We start from the raw sequence: 21,477 nt of genomic DNA, 5'->3' as shown, positions 1-21,477 counted from the left end.
AAATTAAACTCCATAAATGGCAGATCAGAAAAGAACGGGGAAAGTTTCAGGGTACAAATATTTGTCCCAGAGGCGCATTCTACCATAAGAGAAAATTCACGATTGCATTGTCGTTAATGGTTTGTTTTCTGATCTGACTGATATACGTATCCTGTGTCGTATCAGCATGAGTGTCATTTACTGCGTCAGACTGCGTCAGACACGAGACGAAGTCGAGTGTCTAACGCAGCAAAGATTACACTGATACGACGCAAAGAACATGCGATATCGGGTATTATATCATACCAGTTATTGATGGTGCAAATACTGCGATCTGATTGGTAGAGACGCGAAAAGAGCCATGGTATATTTGCGATATACCACGGCTGGCATACGCGTGAGCTCTCAGCTTGCAGCAAAAATCCGTTTATGACGTTCCACGCCAGAATTTCAATATACTGTTGATATAATATCAATAAATCACACCCAGCGACGGCATACCACGAGATTTTTACCAGTTCACTTCATATATGCACTCGCTATCGCTCGTGCATATATGCAGTGAACTGGTCAAAATCTCGAGGTATACTATAGCTCGGTGTGCTTTATTGCTTAAATAAACAATTTATCATAAACCAATGCCAAGGATTGTATTAACACCAGGGAAAACCTTAAATTTTGAGGCTTTACTTTATTACGCCTTATAAATATCAAAATATTTGTGTGAACAGGCTTCATTCATAAATTATACGAAAACGTCGGTATCAATGAACCCCAAGTAAAAAGACACCGGGATTCAAAATCGTCGTACAGGGGAAATTTATTAAGGATTAATATGCTATTACAATTGTAAGCGATCAAAAACTACTATCCTTTGCTTCAAATCTCTCCTGATTTCGATCGCGTCTGATCGTCGTACGGCACGGAGAGGGGCCGCCATTTTGTTTGTTTACACTCACGGCTAATATTTTACTGTAAACGTCACTAGGATGAAGTGATATGGACATGGGTATGACAAAATACAATATATAGACGGCATAACTGTAGTTCAACTTTCCTTGTTCTATAAATTATCAAAACAGAAAACGTCAACACAACTCGAAAGTCAGACAATTCAAAGTGCTAGGCAAAGTCAGCTTCGGGAAATACATAATTTCAACGAAAATATAGAATTACGTCCGACTCGGAATCAGATGTCAGCGGATACGAAATGATGACATTGTAAACAATGAAAGTATAATGGCGAGCGGGTTCTTGATAGATACAGTGTTATAAAAAAGGGACATATTATTTAAGTTTACCAAGATTTCCAAAAGCTTCAGTGACTTCAAACGTAACATTAACATCCGAAACATACGGACTTTGTACACGATTAACCCGAGACTGCCCTTTTTCGCACGAGTCGCCTGGTGTTGTCCTAAAGCTGTGGATGGTTATATCAGAAAATGCAATTGAAACTAGCAATTATCCCCTGTGGTAAAAGATACGCTAACCCTATATGTAAGGCTGTGCTTAAAATGTATTTCAACTTTACGCCAGTCGAATCGAAATAAATTAACCGTTTTATTTCTCATAACGTCTACGAAGACAATTTGGTGCCCGTATGGACGAAGAAAGTTGCGTTACTGTACAAATTTACAAATAGAAGAGTGTGCGACCAGGACCTACCAACGCTACGATCACCGCGCGATATCCTCGGTTGTTACTTGAAACTTTTGACTTGAACATACGACATACCTTCAGTTTGATATAATGTTGTCATAAAGGTGATGATAACAAGTTCTGCCAGAAAGCTTCTGATAATGACTGTTGGACAACCCATCGTATGGATACTTCTGGCTCGATCAATCTTCAACATCTAACTGATGTGTTCTCTTTACACACACCTTTATTGGGTGATATATCAGTTGATCATTAGCCTAAAACAACACTAATGACAACGACCATCACTCAAGCTATGTTGGTAGCATTGTCATTTTATTCAACACTGTAATAGCCTGCTGATTGGCTGTACAAAAGCGCACCCTGTTTATGCGATTCATTTCTTTTCTTTTGATTGAGTGCACTCGTCTATTGTAACGATAACTGGTGCCGTATCTTGAGACAGTAAGCAATAAACCAAGATTAATCGATGTCATACTAATGTAATATCAAGTAGTTTGCTACAGCATTGTCTCAGATACGTGCATTTGTTATTTCTTCGTCATGCTAGATACGGTATACAAAGTAACATAAAACAACTGTTCTTGGACATTAAATCGCCTCTATGGAACTATTTATTTAAGACTCAACTTCAAGAAGCATTCGTTTCGGAAATTTCAAAGATATTATTAAAGGCATACTCACAAATTTCAAACAGTTGTATATAAGTGCCCTTCAAATAGAAAACCGATATCAAGAAAAAAAAAATCAAAGAATGCGTTCCTAAGCCCGGACGAAAAGGATGGACACGATGCGACATTTACTGAGGCCTAACATATCAAATCAGTAAAAAATGACTAAGATATTACGCTAACCATCGCCACATATTTTTTTCAAGCGGAGACACAAACTTTTGAATAACGCGCGTTGTTTTCCAATCATAAACGCTTGCAACTAGATATGGAAATTTGAGATGGGTGTAAAGCGGAAAAAAATAATTGCACTTGTGTCAGGTCCCATTCTATAGCTGCGATACTGCTACAGGGGTTATTGTGTGGAAATCAAAGTGAATAAACTCTATACACTACATTTGGATGATGAATCGAGGTATACGAGACATAAGACATACTAGAGAATTCAAATGACAAACCTATGGACAACCTTGAGGAATAACAAAAATTAAACGAATTTTGATACGATTGAAATTGATAAGTAAGCTTAAACATCATCATTATCATCATCATCATATATTGTGCTTGACTGTCTCTTACAAATTCTCAAAAATTAATTCCACGGTGATATCATCCATTGCCGGCAATTTAAAATTTGAGACTGAAAGTCGTCGAAAAATTGAAACATACTTGACAAGTACTATTTATTGTCAAAATATAGCTGAAAACCTAATAAAGGCAGAGAATACAAATGATGTGTATCTAATCAAGAAGTCTTTGCAGGCACAATTAGGTGACAGTATAGAGGATTTCATTCGTCAGGCTTGATAAGTCTAGCTCGTATAAAAATATTTGTCAAACATTTGACAAGAAAGAGAACATCTTGGCGACAGGAAAGAGTGGACATGATTTTTAATGGCAATGATAATGAAAAGTGATAGTATCATTTTTGTTGAAGATGATGATGACGACGATGATGATGTTCACAAAGATGAAATTGTCGCTGCAGTGAGACTGAAATAATTGTGGTGATAGTGAAGATCACCAACCAGCCTTGCCTACTCAAATCATGGTATCATTGTTGTCAAATTAATTCTTGTCAGAACCAAACTTCAGCTGTGATAGATAATATTGTAAAGTTCACACATCCAGGCCGTTTTGACTAGCTGAACAGTGGTTATTTGGTATGATGTTTGAACAAGAATAAGAAATGTTGTTAACAGACAGAACAGAAATACTTGAAAATAGATGAAGAAGTTACAGACAATAGATGTATAAACCTACTTCAAAACTTCACGAAAGACATTAATGCGTACCTGTCGTATCTTAAGGCGATACCTAAGGATTCAAAGCGCGTGTTTGTTGCTATCGCTGGCAAGTTCGAAACGCGCACTTTTGCACGTGCAAAATCTTACCGTTCCGTTGTTTTCTATGGATTTTCGATTCCTGATATTTTGAAAATGCTCAAAAGCTTTCAACTCTCTCAATTGTAAGCCAATTTAGCTGATTTTTGGTAGGATTATTGAAGTCATAGTTGAGAATATAGATAAGCATGCGTTTCTAAAAATTCCGGACCGTTTATGAGATATCGCCGTTAAACCCTTCAAAATTTCACAAAATGACACAGTAGATATTTTCCTGTTCAAAAATTTGAACAGATAACCTAATCCATGCTAGGGGCTCTAAACAGGTATCTCATGTGTTACATTCTGAAATTTTGGAAAATTTGGTGCAAATTTGTAGGAGCTGAAACGTTTTAAAATAGAGCTGTGGCGTCACTGACCAATCGCCTCACAAACATGCGTCTTTTGGAATAGTATGGTTCTGTAAATCTTTATTAGGCAAAGAATACCGTGAAAACTTTGCATTTTGATTGATTTTGGAAATTACTCATAGCAACCGTTGCTTAGCAATTTGAATCCTTCGGTATCGCCTTAAACGATAACATCTATTATTCCGACAACTTCGGTTTGTAATTTTACCCCGTAACATAGAAAAAATAGAAGCGATTACGCACTCACGTAAGTATGTATGTATGTATGTATGTATGTATGTATGTATGTATGTATGTATGTATGTATGTATGTATGTATGTATGTATGTATGTATGTATGTATGTATGTATGTATGTATGTATGTATGTATGTATGTATGTATGTATGTATGTATGTATGTATGTATGTATGTATGTATGTATGCATGCATGCATGCATGCATGCATGCATGTATGTATGTATGTATGTATGTATGTATGTATGTATGTATGTATGTATGTATGTATGTATGTATGTATTTCATCGGGATGATGGAATGATGAAATACTCATTAATGTTCGTGCAGCTGCTTCATACACTTTTAGTTGCATCCAGATGCGTTGAATGCCGAATATGGCACGTTAACGATGGGACTCAGGTTCAAAGGTCAATTTTAGCATTTTTTTTTTTCAAATTTCGAACCACTGACACGTGGCCTTTCTTTTGGGGAAAAGTGTTGGGTCACATCGTACCGGGAAATTCCTGAAATATGACTAAAATGGCAAACTATCAGCTACACTGCGTGCCCTTATTTCCCTTTTGTCTTAACGGTCGCGGATTACCGACCACTATATCATTGATAAACACGCGGAGATTATGTATAGGCTTGGCGGTATAGTGCGCATGCGCCATCTTTAACGTTATGCTCAGCGTTCTGAACTCCGCAGGTATCGGTACAGCAAACATGTCCAGCAGACCAAAGCCGGCGCTCGCGCTCAGTACCGTCGAAAAAGCAAGCGAGGTTCATCACAAAAGCGGACCTGAAAAAGCCAACAACGTGCGCAAAGGTCGATTTAAATGTAAAACAGTCCGACTTTGGCTCATACTGCACTGCAACAACGATCAAGAACGTAGTGAAGAGTCAGATTTGGCCGAGGACGCTAGTCGTTAACAGAGACGTGCTCAGTTCAACAACAATGAAAGTATTTGATAGGCCAGCTTTTCAACCACAGTAGGCTACGCTGCTTATATACCCGTGACCTAAAATTAGCCTAAGCGAGATGAAACTTCTCTTAGTTGCGATAATTAGGGGCCCAAGCCATACGGCTGGGCCCCTATTGGTTTTATAGGAGTTCAACTTTCTTCTTCTTCTTCTACTACTTCTTCTTCTTCTTCCGCTCTTTCTTTGTCGACCTAGAACTCAAACACCGCTTACCGCAAACTTCTGAAACTTGCAGGGCTAATAGGTACCTATGAGATCTCGTGCACCTGGGTATACAAATTTCGATTGGTCACGTGACCTGGCGGCCATATTGGATTTTCGAAAAATACCGATTAATTTTAAAAATCTTCTTCTCCAGAACCAACATACAGATTTAGCTCAAATTTTACTCATGGCATCCTTAGAGTGATCTCTTTCAAGTTTGCGATTGACGTTTGGATCGGTTATGTGATTTGGCCGCCATCTTGGATTTTACGAAAATCGCAATTTAATCATTAAAAATCTTCTTCTCCAGAACCAACACACCGATTTAACTGAAATTTTACTCATGTCATCCTTAGAGTGATCTCTTTCAAGTTTGCGAAAGACGTTTGGATCGGTCACGTGATTTGGCCGCCATCTTGGATTTTACGAAAATCGCAATTTAATCATTAAAAATCTTCTTCTCCAGAACCAACACACCGATTTAACTGAAATTTTACTCATGTCATCCTTAGAGTGATCTCTTTCAAGTTTGCGAAAGACGTTTGGATCGGTCACGTGATTTGGCCGCCATCTTGGATTTTACGAAAATTGCAATTTAATCATTAAAAATCTTCTTCTCCAGAACCAACACACCGATTTAACTGAAATTTTACTCATGTCATCCTTAGAGTGATCTCTTTCAAGTTTGCGAAAGACATTTGGATTGGTCACATGATTTGGCCGCCATCTTGGATTTTACGAAAATCGCAATTTAATCATTAAAAATGTTCTCCTCCAGAACAAACACACCGATTTAACTGAAATTATGCTCATGTCGTCCTTAGAGTGATCTCTTTCAAGTTTGCGAAAGACGTTTGGATGGGTCACATGATTTGGCCGCCATCTTGGATTTTACGAAAATCGCAATTTAATCATTAAAAATCTTCTTCTCCAGAACAAACACACCAATTTAACTGAAGTTTTACTCATGTCATCCTTAGAGTGATCTCTTTTAAGTTTGCGAAAGACATTTGGATTGGTCACATGATTTGGCCGCCATCTTGGATTTTACGAAAATCGCAATTTAATCATTCAAAAACTTCTTCTCCAGAACTAACACCAAAATCTTTTCGCAAACTTTATAGGCCACACTACTAGATGCTATATAATAAATTTCAAGGAAATTAACCAGGCAGTTTTTGAGAAGAAAATTTTTAAAGTATTATTTTTCTGATTTTTCAATGACCTTTGACCTCCCCTATACCTCTGCAGCTAAGCTATACAAATGGCTTATTCTGGCCTATGTAAGAGTCATATCTAATTCTGGGCAATCTAATACAGCAAGAGGTCAGATTTTTGGTATATAGGGATAACTACAAAAAAAAAAAAATTTTAACAAAATGTCACATGACTTCGATGACCTTTGACCTCAAATATACATAAACATCCATAACTTAGGAACCACAAGTGCTACATCCTTCATATTTGGTAGGCTGGGAGACCTTATGGTGCCATATCCGGTACCTCATTAAATATGCACATATCTAATTCTGGGCAAGCCAATAGAGCTAGAGGTCTGATTTTTGGTATATAGGCATAACTTAGCAATATAATTTTTTTGACAAATTGTCATGTGACCTCAATGACCTTTGACCTTAAATATACGTATATGTTCATAACTAAGTAACCACAAGTGCTACACCCTTCATATTTGGTATGATGGGAGACCTTATGACACCACATCCTGTACCTCATTAATTATACGCATATCTAATTCTGAGCCAGCCAATAGAGCTAGAGGTCTGATTTTTGGTATATAGGGATAACTTAGCAATACAATTTTTTTGACAAAATATCACGTGACCTCGATGACCTTTGACCTTGAATATACGTATATGTCCATAACTCAGTAACCACAAGTGCTACATCCTTCATATTTGGTATGATGGGAGACCTTATGACACCACATCCTGTACCTCATTAATTATGCGCATATCTAATTCTGAGCCAGCCAATAGAGCTAGAGGTCTGATTTTTGGTATATAGGGATAACTTAGCAATACAATTTTTTTTGACAAAATATCACGTGACCTCGATGACCTTTGACCTTAAATATACGTTTATGTCAATAACTCAGTAACCACAAGTGCTACACCCTCATATTTGGTATGATGGGAGACCTTATGACACCACATTATGTACCTCATCAATTCTGCGCATATCTAATTCTCAGCCAGCCAATAGAGCTAAAGGTCTGATTTTTGGTATATAAGGATAACTTAGCAATACAATTTTTTTGACAAAATATCACGTGACCTCGATGACCTTTGACCTTGAATATACGTATATGTCAATAACTCAGTAACCACAAGTGCTACAGCCTTCATATTTGGTATGATGGGAGACCTTATGACACCACATCCTGTACCTCATTAATTATGTGCATATCTAATTCTGAGCCAGCCAATAGAGCTAGAGGTCTGATTTTTGGTATATAGGGATAACTTAGCAATACAATTTTTTTGACAAAATATCACGTGACCTCGATGACCTTTGACCTTGAATATACGTATATGTCAATAACTCAGTAACCACAAGTGCTACACCCTTCATATTTGGTATGATGGGAGACTTATGACACCACATTATGTACCTCATCAATTATGCGCATATCTAATTCTCAGCCAGCCAATAGAGCTAGAGGTCTGATTTTTGGTATATAGGGATAACTTAGCAATACAATTTTTTTGACAAAATATCACGTGACCTCGATGACCTTTGACCTTGAATATACGTATATGTCCATAGCTCAGTAACCACAAGTGCTACAGCCTTCATATTTGGTATGATGGGAGACCTTATGACACCACATCCTGTACCTCATTAATTATGCGCATATCTAATTCTGAGCCAGCCAATAGAGCTAGAGGTCTGATTTTGGTATATAGGGATAACTTAGCAATACAATTTTTTTGACAAAATGTCACGTGACCTCGATGACCTTTGACCTTGAATATACGTATATGTCCATTACTCAGTAACCACAAGTGCTACAGCCTTCATATTTGGTATGATGGGAGACCTTATGACACCACATCCTGTACCTCATTAATTATGCGCATATCTAATTCTGAGCCAGCCAATGGAGCTAGAGGTCTGATTTTTGGTATATATGGATAACTTAGCAATACAATTTTTTGACATAATATCACGTGACCTCGATGACCTTTGACCTTGAATATACGTTATATGTCCATAACTCAGTAACCACAAGTGCTACAGCCTTCATATTTGGTATGATGGGAGACCTTATGACACCACATCCTGTACTCATTAATTATGCGCATATCTAATTCTGAGCCAGCCAATAGAGCTAGAGGTCTGATTTTTGGTATATAGGGATAACTTAGCATTACAATTTTTTTGACAAAATGTCACGTGACCTCGATGACCTTTGCCCTTAAATATGAGTATATTTCCATAACTCAGTAACCACAAGTGCTACATCCTTCATATTTGGCCGCCATATTGGATTTTACGTGCAATTCCCACTGACACGTACAGTAACTATGAGATGATGTTCAAAATCATACTTTTCCAAGATCGAATTTTGCACATAATATCATTAGTGCAAGATCTTTCAACCATGTTATCCGCTTGGGCCCCGCCAACGCTGCTTGCAGCTTTAATTAGGGGCCCAAGCCTACCGGCTGGGCCCCTATTGGTTTTATAGGAATTCAACTTTCTTCTTCTACTTCTTCTTCTTCTTCCGCTCTTTTTTTGTCGACCTAGAACTCAAACACCGCTTACCGCAAACTTCTGAAACTTGCAGGGCTAATAGGTACCTATGAGATCTCGTGCACCTGGGTATAGAAATTTCGATTGGTCACGTGACCTGGCGGCCATATTGGATTTTCGAAAAATACCGATTTAATTTTAAAAATCTTCTTCTCCAGAACCAACATACAGATTTAGCTGAAATTTACTCATGTCATCCTTAGAGTGATCTCTTTCAAGTTTGCGAAAGACGTTTGGATCGGTCGCGTGATTTGGCCGCCATCTTGGATTTTACGAAAATCGCAATTTAATCATTAAAAATCTTCTTCTCCAGAACCAACACACAGATTTAACTGAAATTTTGCTCATGTCATCCTTAGAGTGATCTCTTTCAAGTTTGCGAAAGACGTTTGGATCGGTCGCGTGATTTGGCCACCATCTTGGATTTTACGAAAATCGCAATTTAATCATTAAAAATCTTCTTCTCCAGAACCAAAACACCGATTTAACTGAAATTTTGCTCATGTCGTCCTTAGAATGATCTCTTTCAAGTTTGCGAAAGACGTTTGGATCGGTCACATGATTTGGCCGCCATCTTGGATTTTACGAAAATCGCAATTTAATCATTAAAAATCTTCTTCTCCAGAACAAACACACCGATTTAACTGAAATTTTACTCATGTCATCCTTAGAGTGATCTGTTTCAAGTTTGTGAAAGACATTTGGATTGGTCACATGATTTGGCCGCCATCTTGGATTTTACGAAAATCGCAATTTAATCATTAAAAATCTTCTTCTCCAGAACAAACACACCGATTTAACTGAAATTTTACTCATGTCATCCTTAGAGTGATCTCTTTTAAGTTTGCGAAAGACATTTGGATCGGTCACATGATTTGGCCGCCACATTGGATTTTTGAAAAATACCAATTTAATCTTCAAAAATCTTCTTCTCCAGAACTAACACCAAAATCTTTTCGCAAACTTTATAGGCCATACTACTAGATGCTATATAATAAATTTCAAGGAAATTAACCAGGCAGTTTTAGAGAAGAAAATTTTTAAAGTATTATTTTTCTGATTTTCAATGACCTTTGACCTCCCCTATACCTCTGCAGCTAAGCTATTCAAATGGCTTATTCTGGCCTATGTAAGAGTCATATCTAATTCTGGGCAATCTAATAGAGCAAGAGGTCAGATTTTTGGTACATAGGGATAACTACGAAAAACAATTTTTTTAACAAAATGTCACATGACTTCGATGACCTTTGACCTCAAATATACATATAACTCCATAACTTAGGAACCACAAGTGCTTCATCCTTCATATTTGGTAGGATGGGAGACCTTATGGTGCCATATACGGTACCTCATTAAATATGCACATATCTAATTCTGGGCAAGCCAATAGAGCTAGAGGTCTGATTTTTGGTATATAGGCATAACTTAGCAATAAAATTTTTTGACAAATCGTCATGTGACCTCAATGACCTTTGACCTTAAATATACATATATGTCCATAACTAAGTAACCACAAGTGCTACACCCTTCATATTTGGTATGCTGCCAGACCTTACGGTGCCATATCTGCTACCTCATTAAATATGCACATATCTAGTTCTGGGCAAGCCATAGAGCTAGAGGTCTGATTTTTGGTATATAGGGATAACTTAGCAATACAATTTTTTGACAAAATGTCACGTGACCTCGATGACCTTTGACCTTGAATATACATATATGTCCATAACTCAGTAACCACAAGTGCTACAGCCTTCATATTTGGTATGATGGGAGACCTTATGACACCACATCCTGTACCACATTAATTATGCGCATATCTAATTCTGAGCCAGCCAATAGAGCTAGAGGTCTGATTTTTGGTATATAGGGATAACTTAGCAATACAATTTTTTTGACAAAATGTCACGTGACCTCGATGACCTTTGACCTTGAATATACGTATATGTCCATTACTCAGTAACCACAAGTGCTACAGCCTTCATATTTGGTATGATGGGAGACCTTATGACACCACATCCTGTACCTCATTAATTATGCGCATATCTAATTCTGAGCCAGCCAATGGAGCTAGAGGTCTGATTTTTGGTATATATGGATAACTTAGCAATACAATTTTTGACATAATATCACGTGACCTCGATGACCTTTGACCTTGAATATACGTATATGTCCATAACTCAGTAACCACAAGTGCTACAGCCTTCATATTTGGTATGATGGGAGACCTTATGACACCACATCCTGTACCTCATTAATTATGCGCATATCTAATTCTGAGCCAGCCAATAGAGCTAGAGGTCTGTTTTGGTATATAAGGATAACTTAGCAATACAATTTTTTTGACAAAATATCACGTGACCTCAATGACCTTTGACCTTGAATATACGTATATGTCCATAACTCAGTAACCACAAGTGCTACACCCTTCATATTTGGTATGATGGGAGACCTTATGACACCACATCCTGTACCTCATTAATTATGTGCATATCTAATTCTGAGCCAGCCAATAGAGCTAGAGGTCTGATTTTTGGTATATAGGGATAACTTAGCAATACAATTTTTTTGACAAAATATCACGTGACCTCGATGACCATTGACCTTGAATATACGTATATGTCAATAACTCAGTAACCACAAGTGCTACACCCTTCATATTTGGTATGATGGGAGACCTTATGACACCACATTATGTACCTCATCAATTATGCGCATATCTAATTCTCAGCCAGCCAATAGAGCAAGAGGTCTGATTTTTGGTATATAGGGATAACTTAGCAATACAATTTTTTTGACAAAATATCACATGACTTCGATGGCCTTTGACCTCAAATATACATATAACTCCATAACTTAGGAACCACAAGTGCTTCATCCTTCATATTTGGTAGGATGGGAGACCTTATGGTGCCATATCCGGTACCTCATTAAATATGCACATATCTAATTCTGAGCCAGCCAATAGAGCTAGAGGTCTGATTTTTGGTATATAGGCATAACTTAGCAATAAAATTTTTTTGACAAAATGTCACGTGACCTCGATGACCTTTGACCTTGAATATACGTATATGTCCATAACTCAGTAACCACAAGTGCTACAGCCTTCATATTTGGTATGATGGGAGACCTTATGACACCACATCCTGTACCTCATTAATTATGCGCATATCTAATTCTCAGCCAGCCAATAGAGCTAGAGGTCTGATTTTTGGTATATAGGGATAACTTAGCAATACAATTTTTTTGACAAATTGTCATGTGACCTCAATGACCTTTGACCTTAAATATACGTATATGTCCATAACTAAGTAACCACAAGTGCTACACCCTTCATATTTGGTATGATGGCAGACCTTATGGTGCCATATCCGGTACCTCATTAAATATGCACATATCTAATTCTGGGCAAGCCAATAGAGCTAGAGGTCTGATTTTTGGTATATAGGCATAACTTAGCAATACAATTTTTTTGACAAAATATCACGTGACCTCAATGACCTTTGACCTTGAATATACGTATATGTCAATAACTCAGTAACCACAAGTGCTACAGCCTTCATATTTGGTATGATGGGAGACCTTATGACACCACATCCTGTACCTCATTAATTATGTGCATATCTAATTCTGAGCCAGCCAATAGAGCTAGAGGTCTGATTTTTGATATATAGGGATAACTTAGCAATACAATTTTTTTGACAAAATATCACGTGACCTCGATGACCATTGACCTTGAATATACGTATATGTCCATAACTTAGTAACCACAAGTGCTACACCCTTCATATTTGGTATGATGGGAGACCTTATGACACCACATTATGTACCACATTAATTATGCGCATATCTAATTCTGAGCCAGCCAATAGAGCTAGAGGTCTGATTTTTGGTATATAGGGATAACTTAGCAATACAATTTTTTGACAAAATGTCACGTGACCTCGATGACCTTTGACCTTGAATATACGTATATGTCCATTACTCAGTAACCACAAGTGCTACAGCCTTCATATTTGGTATGATGGGAGACCTTATGACACCACATCCTGTACCTCATTAATTATGCGCATATCTAATTCTGAGCCAGCCAATGGAGCTAGAGGTCTGAATTTTGGTATATATGGATAACTTAGCAATACAATTTTTTTGACATAATATCACGTGACCTCGATGACCTTTGACCTTGAATATACGTATATGTCCATAACTCAGTAACCACAAGTGCTACAGCCTTCATATTTGGTATGATGGGAGACCTTATGACACCACATCCTGTACCTCATTAATTATGCGCATATCTAATTCTGAGCCAGCCAATAGAGCTAGAGGTCTGATTTTTGGTATATAGGGATAACTTAGCATTACAATTTTTTTGACAAAATGTCACGTGACCTCGATGACCTTTGCCCTTAAATATGAGTATATTTCCATAACTCAGTAACCACAAGTGCTACATCCTTCATATTTGGCCGCCATATTGGATTTTACGTGCAATTCCCACTGACACGTACAGTAACTATGAGATGATGTTCAAAATCATACTTTTCCAAGATCAAATTTTGCACATAATATCATTAGTGCAAGATCTTTCAACCATGTTATCCGCTTGGGCCCCGCCAACGCTGCTTGCAGCTTTAATTTCTCTCTCTCTTGCTGTACATGCTTGGTAATAGTATCGACACGGTGTTCTTTTATAGTTTTAAACTCGACGTTTCATCTTTCTATCGTGCAGCCTTTTCGTTCTGCCGATTACAGAAACCTCGCGCAGCACCGTACCCGACAACAAGCGACATTTATGTCATGGAGTTTCCCAAGCGAGTGCATGAGTTCATACACACATTATGCAGATTCACAAGAGCAAGTTCACCGATCTGCTAATTTTTCAAAACGAAATGCAAATATTTTTTTTATTTCATGCCTTTTCTTTCTTTAAATATAACCCAAAAATTAAATTACGTCAAACGTGGATTGCGAGAGTTTACAAATGATTCTCGTGTACGTGTTGTCTGACCTTATCTATTAATCGCAGACTCCACAACAATGAACGTGAAACAAACCCGGCTCAACTTCTAGAAGTGCCGAAACTAGCAATTTTTGCTATATGAGGTCAGTCATCAAAAGTTTGATAAAAGAAAAAATCTCCGAAATAATTATGTGTGCGCTGGTATTGCGCAAGTCGAATGACTCCACTGTAGACAAATTGATACTCTGCTGTCTCTCGGAACACGCTGTCGATGATAGCCTGCACTGTTCTACGCTACTGCGTGATTATTAGTTTGATAAAATCGGTACAAGAACATATATAAATACAGTTTGAAAAATAACACGAGTCAATCTCTCCCGTGGTAACGAAGGGCGACAAGTTTGAAGCGTGGTGCAAAAGCTAGATAAGAAAATACAACAGACATTTTATGTTGTCAAGAGTTACATGTGTTCGTCTCATTTTGAGGAAGAGAAACTAGCAACTGACGTCCCTTTCGCACAGGCTCGGCGCTAACATGAACTTGACAATCATTTTCACAACGAACATGCATAAATTGCCGATCGCGAGACAGGAAGTAGACAACTTGAGTCAAGAATTAAGTGAATGCCAATAGCGCGACGACAGCACACAGGTCTCGATCGGATAGACTTTTTTACACAAGTTTCGACGTTGTCATCTTGACTGTGAACTCTGGTAACCAGATTGTAACCGTTGAGACAACAGTATACAGTTAATATGCTAGTTAAACGTTCGAAAAATGTATTGAGTCGCTAATTACCCCTCAGTGTTTGTTGTGCAAATACCACCTACTGGTGGCACTAAGCATTTGCCAGTTCAGTGTATAATTTCTCTCTATTTTCACTCGATCTGCAATCCCAAACGTGTTCTAAATTCACAAAACTGACGCTAAATATTTCAACTTAGTCCTGGTGTGATAAAATTCGCAGAAAATAGTGCGCGAGTCTGACTCCTTGGCCACAATGTGTGACGCATAGGTCGAACACAAATCGTGGATTTTCTCAGTTCCGTTTTTGGCAGTGCGTACATTATTCAAATAAGTATAAGTCAGCGGCGCCTTAGACAGAAAGCCTGATTTTTCACCTGTGGATAGTGAATAAATACATTTGAAAGACAGTGTCTCAGATTTCCGATAAAAGGCCTGGAAGTGAAGATATCCTGACAAACGTGAACAAAGGCCGATAATTTATGCAAAAATCGTCAAGTTGACACTTTGAAGGCTTATTGTGCGAAAACAAAAGCGAATTTCGAAAATCCGCGACACTGTATTTTTGCCCAGTATACCCAGCCGTCGATTGCCGTAAACAGATCAGCAAGGCTGATTGGAGATTTGTACTTACACTTTTTTGATTAAAAAAAAACTAAAAAAACACGTGTTTTTGAGTTAAACAACCGTATGCGCACTGTTTTTGAAAAACTAACAAATTTTCTGAACTCTTCGGTGACCGAGCAGATAAAAAAAGTACCACATGTCGGGTGTGTGACCACAGGATTGAAAATAAGTGTCAATGAACCCGAGTCGCTACCTTATTAACAAGGTTATCGCCCAGAGAAAAACGCGGAACCTGCGAAATTTATATTAAATCATGTAATAGGTGTATATCCAAGTTTTCATGAATGTATTCATGAAAGAACATATGACCGTCCCTTACCATGTTTGCTCATCTGTGTTTCACTCAAAAGACCACATATTATTATCATCTAGAATGTCACGTTTAGCTTGAGTTTAAATGTCTTTGTACGAAACGCCCGACAGAATGCAGAATATGAAAAACCTACGATACCATCCCAATGCTTTAAACCATATCCCTATTTTTGAAACTGCTTCATTCTGTATCAACGAGCCTAGTGGTTCATTGGTTAAAAGTGGTAACAATGTATCGAAACATTGATATAGCTTTGTTATAATCAGATAAGTGATAGCTCTGTCATTTAGTGACTCTTACAGTTCTTAAACCAACAACAGCCTTTTTCACATCCTTTTTTACTGTTAAAATAACCATATTTCCTCCAAACCGCATATTTGTCAGCGCATTCATTTGATCCGTTTGCCAATTAGAACCTCTGTACGGATGAATTGTTAGCTTGAACGATGACGAATGAACAAGAGAAAAACGCGTGTACACGTATATGCACAATGTCTACGACGACACTGCAAATGTTATCATCAAACTGACAGACTCTCACAGATCACTGACCTTAAAACATTAGATGAACCGTACTTATGTTGAGAAGAACATACAGAGGTGACCCAGGAAATTATTTGCGGGCTAATTAAACGAAAATCGATTCCGTGACAAGAAACCACTTACATTAATTGAAGTTATCGCTTCATCTTGAAAAAACATTATGCCATACGTAGTAGTCTTATTCAAGTGAACATGCCTCACCAGTGAAGCAAATGAAAACACTGAGAGACTGTGCGCTGAGCAACCACGCGAACGTAAATATTTGGCTATTTTCTTTGAAACAATGCGCCAATTCTAAAAATAGGAAACTTTAGTGAGGAACAAAAGCCTGGTTGGATTTCCCCTTTTTGTAGAATTTCAGCCCTCTTCTTCTTCCCGCTCTTCTTCCCTGTCTTCTTTGACAAGAGGCTGACATCAAAAATAACATATGCGTCTTCTGACTCTTTTGACTGACCACTTTCTTTTTAATATTGATATTAATATGAATTTATGTGCAAACAAAAAACGACTTCAGTGTCCCAATACTAGCCTCCCTAATAAGGAAGATTACTAAAAGTAATGACCATAACTTAAGGAACTGCGAAAGTAGGTATACTAAGGTTTTATTATATTCAGTGATGGAGCGATATGTAGGTAAACAAAATTAAAGAATTTTGCAGTTAGTTTTCAAAATAGCTTAAACTTTCACTTTGCTTAGAAATTGAAAACAGTCCGTTACGCGTTATATGGTTCACAAGCCCTATTGGTGAACAGTCGATATGTTCGACAGTGTTCAGAATGTTTGTACGTTTACAAAAAATTTACAATAGAAGAGACTTTACTTTTCACCAGCGACCGTCAAAATATCACCTAAAAACTGAATCGTCTCAAGCAAGTATTCGGAACCAAATAGACGCGCGTTTGTTTTGTTTTGTTTTTTTTTTTTTTTTTTTTTTTGTGAACACGTGAATGTTTTTTCAGATGAACTAAGCCTTCTGTCTTTGTCTTTGTATGTTGTGGCCACGTGTCTGGTGCAAACACTTAATAACTGGTTACCACAGCGGTATCCAGGAAGTACATGGGACACTACATTGCGAGGGAGCGAACACTACAGAACGAGGGTGATAGAGGGACACCAGGCAACACATCACACTGCCGTGAGATGAAAATCACATGGTAATGAAACCTAAGAGAAAAGGAGCAGCCAATCTGTGGGCTGTAAACGGACCTTATTGGACCGCAAACACCAATAGCTGTGGCCATTACATGTGTTTAGGACATTAATCGTAGTTCATTTCGAAACAGGACTAATGGATATAAACGTGAAGAGTATACTGTTAGCTTTGATGAAACACATTGTTGCCAACTTTACGTATTCGATAAAGGTCAACAAAACAACTAATCAGTAAGTTTTATAGCATATAAATGGAGTTCAGACGCCCACCTGTGCCTGAGTCCCCAGCCCATGCCAATTTGTCAAATCCTTGGCACATCGTTTGGCTAATTATCTATTGTCAATTATTCATAAGCTGTATCAGTTAATTAGGAAGCAATTACAAGCGTGTGTTTACGCGAATTGATTATCTTTAATTGTACAGGCGTAGCGGGGACTGACCCTGCAAGACGGACTGTTTGAATTTTGCAACACCCGAAATTTTCATGAAGCGAATAAGGAAATCCATGGTTTGGGATTTCCATCTTTGAAGTAAAGAGTTTTTGATTACTGAAAAAACAAATCAGCAACATTAATATGATCATAATCTTGGATAGTTGGGCAATCTGTGACCTATAGAATGCATCAACCCGTCTACTCAAATTCTTTCTAGACAAAGTTGACTGTTGGAAGAACATGAGGCTTGTTACACCACTGACAGTAAAGTTGATGCTGTATGTTTACACAGTCTAACGTGACTCCCTTCCATCAGTCCACGACAGAGGTGTCAGTGACAGCAGCGATTCCGGTGACATAAATGAACAGCATCATGTAAGGGTAACGCAGGATATTGGCCTTCGATATCGAAGGCCGTGTTATTATTATTTATCCGCTCGCTGCAATCAAATTATTTATTCGTTTAAATTACTTCTATCCTCCTCCTTTTATCGTTGGTGAAATACAACAGAATTTTTTTCGATTTCTTCTGCCGTCTTTGCTCAATTTAAATTAGGAGGACAAAATCGTATCAATCTCGTCCCGCGTTTTTGAAAGCTTTGTGGTCAAATTATCTGCAAGGATAGTTTTACTTATTTCTATAGATCTTCCTATAATTTTGTTCGCATAATGCAATTTTTAGAGTTCTAAGACAATGCTTGCTGTATAAACATATATGTTACTAGACCCCTAGGTCATCAGGAGAAACCATTTTTATGTTTTAGAAAAATCCAGTATGGCCGCCATGTCACGTGACCAATCAAAATTTGTAGGCCCGGGTGTTCGAGTACTCATAGGACTCGTTTAGCCCTGCGAGTTTGAAATGGTTGCGTGCAACGGATTTTGAGATCTAGGTGGGCAAAGAATTTACGGAAGAAGTATAAATTAAAGAAGAAAGCTGAACTCCTGTTAAAACAATAGGGGCCCAACCCAATAGTGGCTTGTGCCCCTAACAACAGAGTGGTCTGTCAAAAGAGTCAAAAGACGCATATTTTATTTTGGATGTCAGCCTCTTAACTTGTCAAAGAAGACGGAGAAATAGAGCGCGAAGGGAAAAGAAAAAGGGAAAATCAAACCAGGCTTGGGCCCCTTATTAAAGTGTATTATTTCTTGTAATCGGCGCATTGTTTCACAGCAAATAAGCAAATGTTCACCGTTCGCGTAGGTGCTTATTGGTTTCATTAGCTTTACTGGTGAAGTATGTTCACTCTAATAAGGAATTAAGCACGGCACAATTTTTTTTCAGGATGCAAACGATGACTTCATTTGATATAAGAGGTTTCTTGCCACAGAAACAAACTTTCGTTTAATTTGCTCGCAGATAATTTCCTTGGTCATCTCTGTATATTCTCATAAACTAGAGCTCGGCTCCTCTAGTGTGTCAGGGTCGGTGATCTGTGCGAGTCTGTCAGTTTGATGACACCATTTGCATAAGCGTTGTCATAGTAATTGCTGTTCGTCTCCTTCTCTGAATTAAGGTTTATATTAAAAAAGCGATTAAAGCATTTTACAATACGATCTCTGCCCTTTGAAAGTACTGAGCTTTGTATGAGTAATATTTCGAACAAGTTCATTAAGACAATTATGCCGCTACCTCCAGAATAATCCATTTGCTTCGATACTTGATTTTAAGCATTATCACTTCTACATATGTCGTTTTTATTTTTCAATTGCATTATTTTGTCATCGATATTTTATCTTGTTTCCGAACCCGGGTTCATATATAAATATGTTTGTTACATAGCTGTCACTCAAAAACAATTAAACTAAGGGTTTGCACTTCATTTCTTTCCTTCAACAGACTCAAGTAGGTCCTGTAATTGGAGTGGTGAAGAAGGCAAGCTTATTTTGAGGATTATTACAGAAAGGCAATCACGCGCGTTAAAATAAGGGCGTTGATTCTAACAAAAAACAGACTGTGAAAGAAGTCTGCTGTAGGTTTAAAAATCTTAAGTCTCGCTAAATAACAGAGTTATCACTTTTCTGATAAAAAACAATGCTATATAAATTTTTTGACAACAATGCTTTCGCTTCTTACCAATGAACTACTAGGCTCGTAGATAAACAATGAAGCAGTTTTTTAAAAAAAAGGTACATTATAGAGTTTTTGGCCCACGCGTTGGGCGAAGTCAACCTAAGTGGGCCTATGTCATAAGTTGGCATTCGTTAGTCTGTATGTGTATGTGTGTCTGTAATATGTGTGTGTGTCTGTCTGTCTGTCTGTCTGTGTGTTATGGATTTGTATCGTCGGTATCTCTCAAACTCATTCATCAAATGTCATGAAATTAGGTACACAGAATCTTTAGGGTGGAAACTAGATCTAGGTTTTGGGGGTTCTTGGTTGCATAGTTCAGCAGAAATTAATATTTGAAGTAATATTTTGACTTATTTTTGCTCATTTTTGCTCATTTACAGAGCAAGAGAGGATGCACTAAATTATGAGCAGTGGACTACTAAATGATAAATTTTGCATAGTTAATTAGTTCAAAGTATTTTGTTTTTCTAAAGTTGTGCAAGCTATAATATTAAACGACAACATGAATGCCAGAAAACCAAATACATTGTTTTGGAAGTAATCAAGATGCTGCATTTTTAATGGAGAAATAATTCTATCAAATTAGCTGGTATAATATTGAGGCAAAGTATAGGCATTTGATAGGCATAAACTGTGCACCACTTCTTGCTAACCTATTGTATTCATATTAGGCTGAGTTGATGTAGTCTCTGCACAAATTTGGATGTAAAAGGATTGTCAAGCATTATAAAGTCATAAATGATCTAATAAATTTAAAGAAACCTATAATACAGCAAATTATCTTGTGTATGTGTACCTAGAGGACTCAAAATCATAGAAATAATTGAAACTGTGGACCAGCAACTCGTACCAAAAATAAATAAAGGTTCAAGATTACCACATGTGTATTGTTACGACCTGGAAATTATCTATCTGAAATAGTACCTGATTATTGATCCTGTTACATAATCTATGTGTAATATCGATATTGTTGAATATTTAACATGTACTTTTCCAGAAATTTATTTTGCCCTGATATTTATATTAAGGTAGTATGCACCTCAAAAGTGAAAGACTTAAACTTTTGCTCTAACTTTCCTCAAGGAATCTGTCCATCATTCTTTATAAAAATCAAGAATAAAAATAGGGGGTCACAATGCAAATTTTGGTACTAGAGAAACAAATTACCAAAGATTTACCGATATTAGAAATTCAAAATGGCCGCCATCCCTGTGTTAACTCTATGGAGAAAAATAAAAATTTTCGAATTTCAAAAACTAAGCCATTGAAAAGGTTTATTTCACTAAGAGCTGTAAAATGAACCCCCACATGTGGTATATCAGAAGAGAATTGTAAAAGTTTGAGAGTCCGAATGTCTGTCCCCGAGGTGCGTTCTA

General features: G+C 37.4%; 1 long non-coding RNA gene across 1 annotated transcript in view; it reads left to right on the top strand.

The window, feature by feature from the left end:
- The window catches only part of LOC139129767 (uncharacterized), a 462,294-nt gene that overhangs the window by 150,619 nt on the left and 290,198 nt on the right, over nucleotides 1–21,477 (top strand). The gene's annotated exons all lie outside the window — the stretch shown is intronic.

Source organism: Ptychodera flava, chromosome 3 (genome assembly GCF_041260155.1).
Source record: "Ptychodera flava strain L36383 chromosome 3, AS_Pfla_20210202, whole genome shotgun sequence".
NCBI lineage: Eukaryota > Metazoa > Hemichordata > Enteropneusta > Ptychoderidae > Ptychodera > Ptychodera flava.
Note: the sequence above shows the minus strand (reverse complement) of the source record. Positions and strands in the feature narration are given on the sequence as shown.